Here is a 6,000-nt window from a genome sequence, read left to right on the forward strand (position 1 = left end):
TGCAAATATATTAGCATAACTAGGCTACACAGAACCATGGCGGACGTATTAAAACGTGTCCCAGTCCAACATACCTAGCCCTCGTCGTCTTCCACCGGATCGAGTACTCACCTGTGAGAAAATGGAATAGCCCAACTCTAAAAAATAAAATAAAAAACACTAACGATTTTCTGTTAAAAAAAAATCACATGACATCAGTTTGACAGGTTGTCAGGAAATAGAAAGCTGTGAAAATGACCAAACATGTTTCTGATTAGATTTCAGTTCGGCTTCGACGCATATTATATGTGGTTGAAATACTATCAGCTTTTATGATGCTAATAAAGATAGCGTCTCTACAGACAGTATATAACTGCCCATTCAAATCTTCTCAATATGCTAAAATAAATAAATCATTTTTCTACAAGAAAATAATGAAAGAAAAACTCAATGTAGCCTATACATATTACAAGAATTATAGGGCACTGGGGGTAACTAGTCCCCCCCAAGAACAATGTCATATTGCTGACATAAAAAAGCTACAAGAAAATATTTGATAAACTTACCACAAAATAATTTTGTTGAAATATCTCCAATGTTGTGATGACAAGGAGGACTTTTTGTTGAGCAAGAACAGTGGCAGCCAAGGTAAAGTTTGGGGGAAATAATTTGGTGACATGTGTTTTAATGTGAATTACAGGGGGGGGCGATTGCCCCCAGTAGCCTATATTTATGGATTTTCTAAGGTATTGTTTGCTCGTTATGCAAGAGTACACATGACACTAGTGTCAACTTTCCACATGGCAGAAGAGTACACATGACACTAGTGTCAACTTTCCACATGGCAGAAGAGTACACATGACACTAGTGTCAACTTTCCACATGGCAGAAGAGTACACATGACACTAGTGTCAACTTTCCACATGGCAGAAGAGTACACATGACACTAGTGTCAACTTTCCACATGGCAGAAGAGTACACATGACACTAGTGTCAACTTTCCACATGGCAGAAGAGTACACATGACACTAGTGTCAACTTTCCACATGGCAGAAGAGTACACATGACACTAGTGTCAACTTTCCACATGGCAGAAGAGTACACATGACACTAGTGTCAACTTTCCACATGGCAGAAGAGTACACATGACACTAGTGTCAACTTTCCACATGGCAGAAGAGTACACATGACACTAGTGTCAACTTTCCACATGGCAGAAGAGTACACATGACACTAGTGTCAACTTTCCACATGCCAGAAGAGTACACATGACACTAGTGTCAACTTTCCACATGCCAGAGGAGTTAACTGGTCATATCATGGTTTCTCTTTGTACATCCATGACCTGCAATAACAGCCCACTGGGCAAAAAACAAGCTTTCCCTTCATTTCCCTCCATTTTTGCTGTGTATTTATCCTGGTTTTCTTATCCTTTTTCATTCTGTGACTTGTCTGAGTGGAGATCAATCACTCTGACAGTCAGAATAATAACATTGTGTATTCGTACAGCAGACCGACACGTCGTGAATAGATCTCCAGTATGCAAAGCTACTTGCTCAATGGCTTCACAAAAGGTGTTGTGTGTTGTATAGCCCACCTCAAGGCTGAACACTAATTACTATCATTATCATCATCAAATCAAATTGTATTTGTCACATGCGCCAAAAACAACAGGTGAAATACTTACTTTACAAGCCCTTGACCAACAATGCAGTTTTAAGAAAAAAAAGTGTTAAGAAAGTATTTACTAAAATATACTGTTAAAATTAATTAAAATGGTTTAAATAAAAATAATCATTAAGGAGCAACAAAAGGGTCAATGTGCGGGGGCACTGGTTAGTCAAGGTAATTGAGGTAATATGTACATGTAGGTAGAGGTAAAGTGACTATGCATGTATAGACAGTGGCAACAGTGTAAAAATGGGGTTGGGGGGAACAATGCAAATAGTCTGGGTAGCCATTTGATTAGCTGTTAAGGAGTCTTATGGCTTGGGGGTTGTTAAGAAGCTTTTTGGACCTAGACTTGGCGCTCCAGTACCGCTTGCCATTCGGTAGCAGAGAGAAAATTCTAGGACTAGGGTGACTAGGGAGTCTTAGGCAATTTTTGGGGCCTGGTATAGATGTCCTGGATGACAGGAAGCTTGGCTCCAGTGATGTACTGGGCAGTACACGCCCAGTACTGGCCGAGCAGTTGCCAGTCAGGCTGCTCTACCATAACAGGCGGTGATGCAACCAGGCGGTGATGCTCTCAATGGTGCAGCTGTAGCACTTTTTGAGGACCCATGCCAAATCTTTTCAGTCTCCTGAGGGGGAACAGGCACTGTCGTGCCCTCTTCACAACAAGGATCCTGTATGACATGATCTCTGCTCTTGGGTGGACCCACCCCAGATGAACATGTGTGACTCAGACCACTCCACCTCTGGTCTTCTACAACTGGGTACTATATATATATATATATTTTTTTTTTACCTTTATTTAACTAGGCAAGTCAGTTAAGAACAAATTCTTATTTTCGATGACGGCCTAGGAACGATGGGTTAACTGCCTGTTCAGGGGCAGAACGACAGATTTGTACCTTGTCAGCTCGGGGGTTTGAACTTGCAACCTTCCGGATGCTAGTCCAACGCTCTAACCACTAGGCTACCCTGCCTACCCTGAGTCAGTCAGGCCTCTCGTAAAGCCTGGTCCTAGACCAGCAGATACAGTCATCACAACCATGATGTGATATGATAGGCAGAGTAAACTCTGGTCCTAGACCAGCAGATACGGTCCTCATCAGGTCTTGACAACATGACCTTGTATGACAGACAGATGTCACTTTGCTAAAGAGCAGTCCCATTCTAGTGGAAACACTGACTTTCTTGCAAACACATTGAGGAACATATTTTTGACTTCTCACATATCAGCCAAATTCGCAGTAGGGATCTGTCTACGACAGTGGCGGTCGGTGCCGTTTAAGGAAAGATATTATTTTTTATGAGCATGGCCTTATTTCTATTACAGCATATTGGATGACTGTCATTCATATTCCATTCACCCGGCTCATTGTAACATCGCTAGGTTTAGGCTACTGCATGATACTCTAATTTTCCCTGTTCCCATCATGAGGTTGTTACAACCTAGCCTATGAATGAAAGTTTACAACGTAGGTGCACAGGTTGAAAGAATTTTGAGTAATCAAGGTAACAGATATTCACACATTCAATGCCGCCTTGCACACTCTTGCCTGCATCTAGCTGATCTAGGGTGTAATCATTACTCCAACAGTTGCAGATTAGATTTTCCATTGGACAAATTCAGGTATGTTTATCCCCATTTCGTTCCGTTTGCTTCTTTTTAAGAATCGTTTTCAACAAAATCGGTGAAATGAATACATCCCTGATCACACGCAAAAACAGTTCACTTTCATAGCAGCCACCTACAAACAGCATAATCAGTTTGCTCCTTCTATATATCATTCCTTCTAACAACTATCTACACACTCTCCTCCTCTCACATTTTCCCTTTGTTTGTGGACTACAATGCACAACACATCAGCTGTCTGTGGCCAGGCAAAAAAAGTATATTTCCAAGCCAAACCATGTCATGACTGTTAACCGCTATGCACAGCCTACATCATTGTCACCTCATAGTCAACATAGCTACTGGAACTAACGTGTCGGTAAACCCGGTACAATCATGCAGTACAGTGTACAGTCAGAATGCAGTTTAGCAGTTACACCGGTGGGCCCCGGTGGCAATAAATTAATACAATCGAAAGCTTACCTTGACTTGGAATAGTTCCAGTGTTGGATAGCCATTGCCAGCTAGCTAACATAACATCCCTCTCTATTTGAGCAGGGTGTTTGAGTAGGCTAAACTAGCTAGCTGCATTCAGCTAGCTAAATTAAAGAAAAAATACAACCAAATATAGCTCTCTCTCTCTTGCTTCTCCTTAAGTTTGGAAGAAATTAATTTGTTCAAAACTGTTTAACTATTGTCTTTTTCTCTCTTTGTGTCAACTACTCACCACATTTTATACACTGCAGTGCTAGCTAGCTGTAGCTTATGCTTTCAGTACTAGATTCATTCTCTGAACCTTTGATTGGGTGGACAACAATGTCAGTTCATGCTGCAAGAGCTGTGAAAGGTTGAAGGACATCCTCTGGAAGTTGTCATAATTACTGTGTAAGTCTATGGAAGGAGGTGAGAACTAAGAGCCTCCTAGGTTTTGTATTGAAGTAAATGTACCCAGAGGAGGACAGAAGCTAGCTGTCCTCTGGCTACACCATGGTGCTACCCTACAGTGCTGCTGAGGCTACTGTATGTAGACCTTCACTGCAAAACAGTGTGTTTTAATCAATTATTTGGTGACGTGATTATATTTGGTATAGTTTTATCTAAAAAGGATAACTTTTTAAATGTTTCAATATTTAAATTTTTATGAAATTCAATGAGGAGGATGGTCCTCCCCTTCCTCCTCTGAGGAGCCTCCACTGGTCTAAGCCCAGATCTGACCTTATATTGAGCAATCCTTAAGCAACAATGGCCTATAGCTCCTATTTAAATGTCTGTAAACTGAAGCCTGGCGTGGATGGAGAGCAGCTTGGGAGACTGCTGGTGGCTTTCATTTCTAGGAAACGATTTTGGCTGCAGTGTTGACTGTCTGACTCACTGGAGGGCTTGTTTCTAATATAACGGGTCAAATCCAGATTGGGGTATAAATAATGAATCTAGCCTGAGAAATGGGTTTCCCAAGCCTGCCAGCATGCTTACAGTGTGCTGAAATGTTACAATGGTGTACTAACCAGCATAAGTACCTTAGGCAAACAGTTTCAGGCAAAACACTGTTTTTGATTGCCAAAAGCTTGAGGAGTTTTTGGTGGATGACAGAGACTATGGCAGCATCCCAAATTAGACCTGTTTTAGAAATAGGGTGCTGTTTGGGACCCATACAATATGAAATAAGTGGCCTGTTACCATAATCCAAAACACACAGCGAATACTCAGTAGCAGAAATGGTGTTGGTGTTCTTCCACCTAGAAACAAAGTGCTTTATTTAGGCATTGAGTTGTCCATTGTTAAGTTCATGTCGTACGTTTTTCTTCTCCCTCTGATTTCAATGATACAATATCATGGAAGGTTTCTCACAGATTGACATTATTGCCAAGTCTCTATACAAATAGTGGCCCTACTTCATAAACTTAAAAAACTTCTGTCTTATCTAACTTTGCTGTTGAAGTATTAAACACCTGAGTTGCCTATACCGTTCACAAGACTGAGTAACTCTTGAAGTTCCTAGGGTCTACACAGAGCTAGGTCTATCTGCTTTTAGTTTTAATGCACCATGTTACTGCACATTTCAAAATACAAAATGGTTGCTGATAATGGGCCTCTGTACACCTATGTAGATATTCCATTAAAAATCAGCCGTTTCCAGCTACAGTAGTCATTTACAACATTAACAATGTCTACACTGTATTTCTGATTAATTTGATGTTATTTTAATAGACAGAAAATGTACTTTTGTTGAAAAACAAGGACATTTCTAAGTTGCCCCAAACTTTTGAATGGTAGTGTACATTTAATCTTGATGTTCTGGTTCCGTTCAGGCAATTTAAAGTATTGATTGGGGACTTATTTGTGGAGCAATGTAACTGTTTTTCAGGGTGATATGTGATGTTTAATTTGTGCTTCCCATGACTGTATTTTTGTATTTTAATGTGTATATATTGTGTATATATGTGTATATATCGTGGCCGATGCCTCCCCCCGAGCCCAGATGAGCGACCTAATGCGCATCTCCAGGGCGGGCTCCTAACTGATGTATCCACCCTCTCCATCATAGACAAAGTGGTCATGGATCACTTCTTACGAGCGCTATCCCACGACATGAAGAGGGCAGTGAGTCTACTCGCGCCCCAGACCTTGGAGGGCCTCTTGCGAGCAGTGGAGACTCATCAGAACACCGAGGCCCTGCTGAAGGGGAGCCGGGCCCATTCGGGGACCCGTCCGAGGGGACGGAAGAACACTCCCACCGC

The sequence above is a fragment of the Oncorhynchus nerka genome, linkage group LG1, assembly GCF_034236695.1.
Source record: "Oncorhynchus nerka isolate Pitt River linkage group LG1, Oner_Uvic_2.0, whole genome shotgun sequence".
Lineage (NCBI taxonomy): Eukaryota > Metazoa > Chordata > Actinopteri > Salmoniformes > Salmonidae > Oncorhynchus > Oncorhynchus nerka.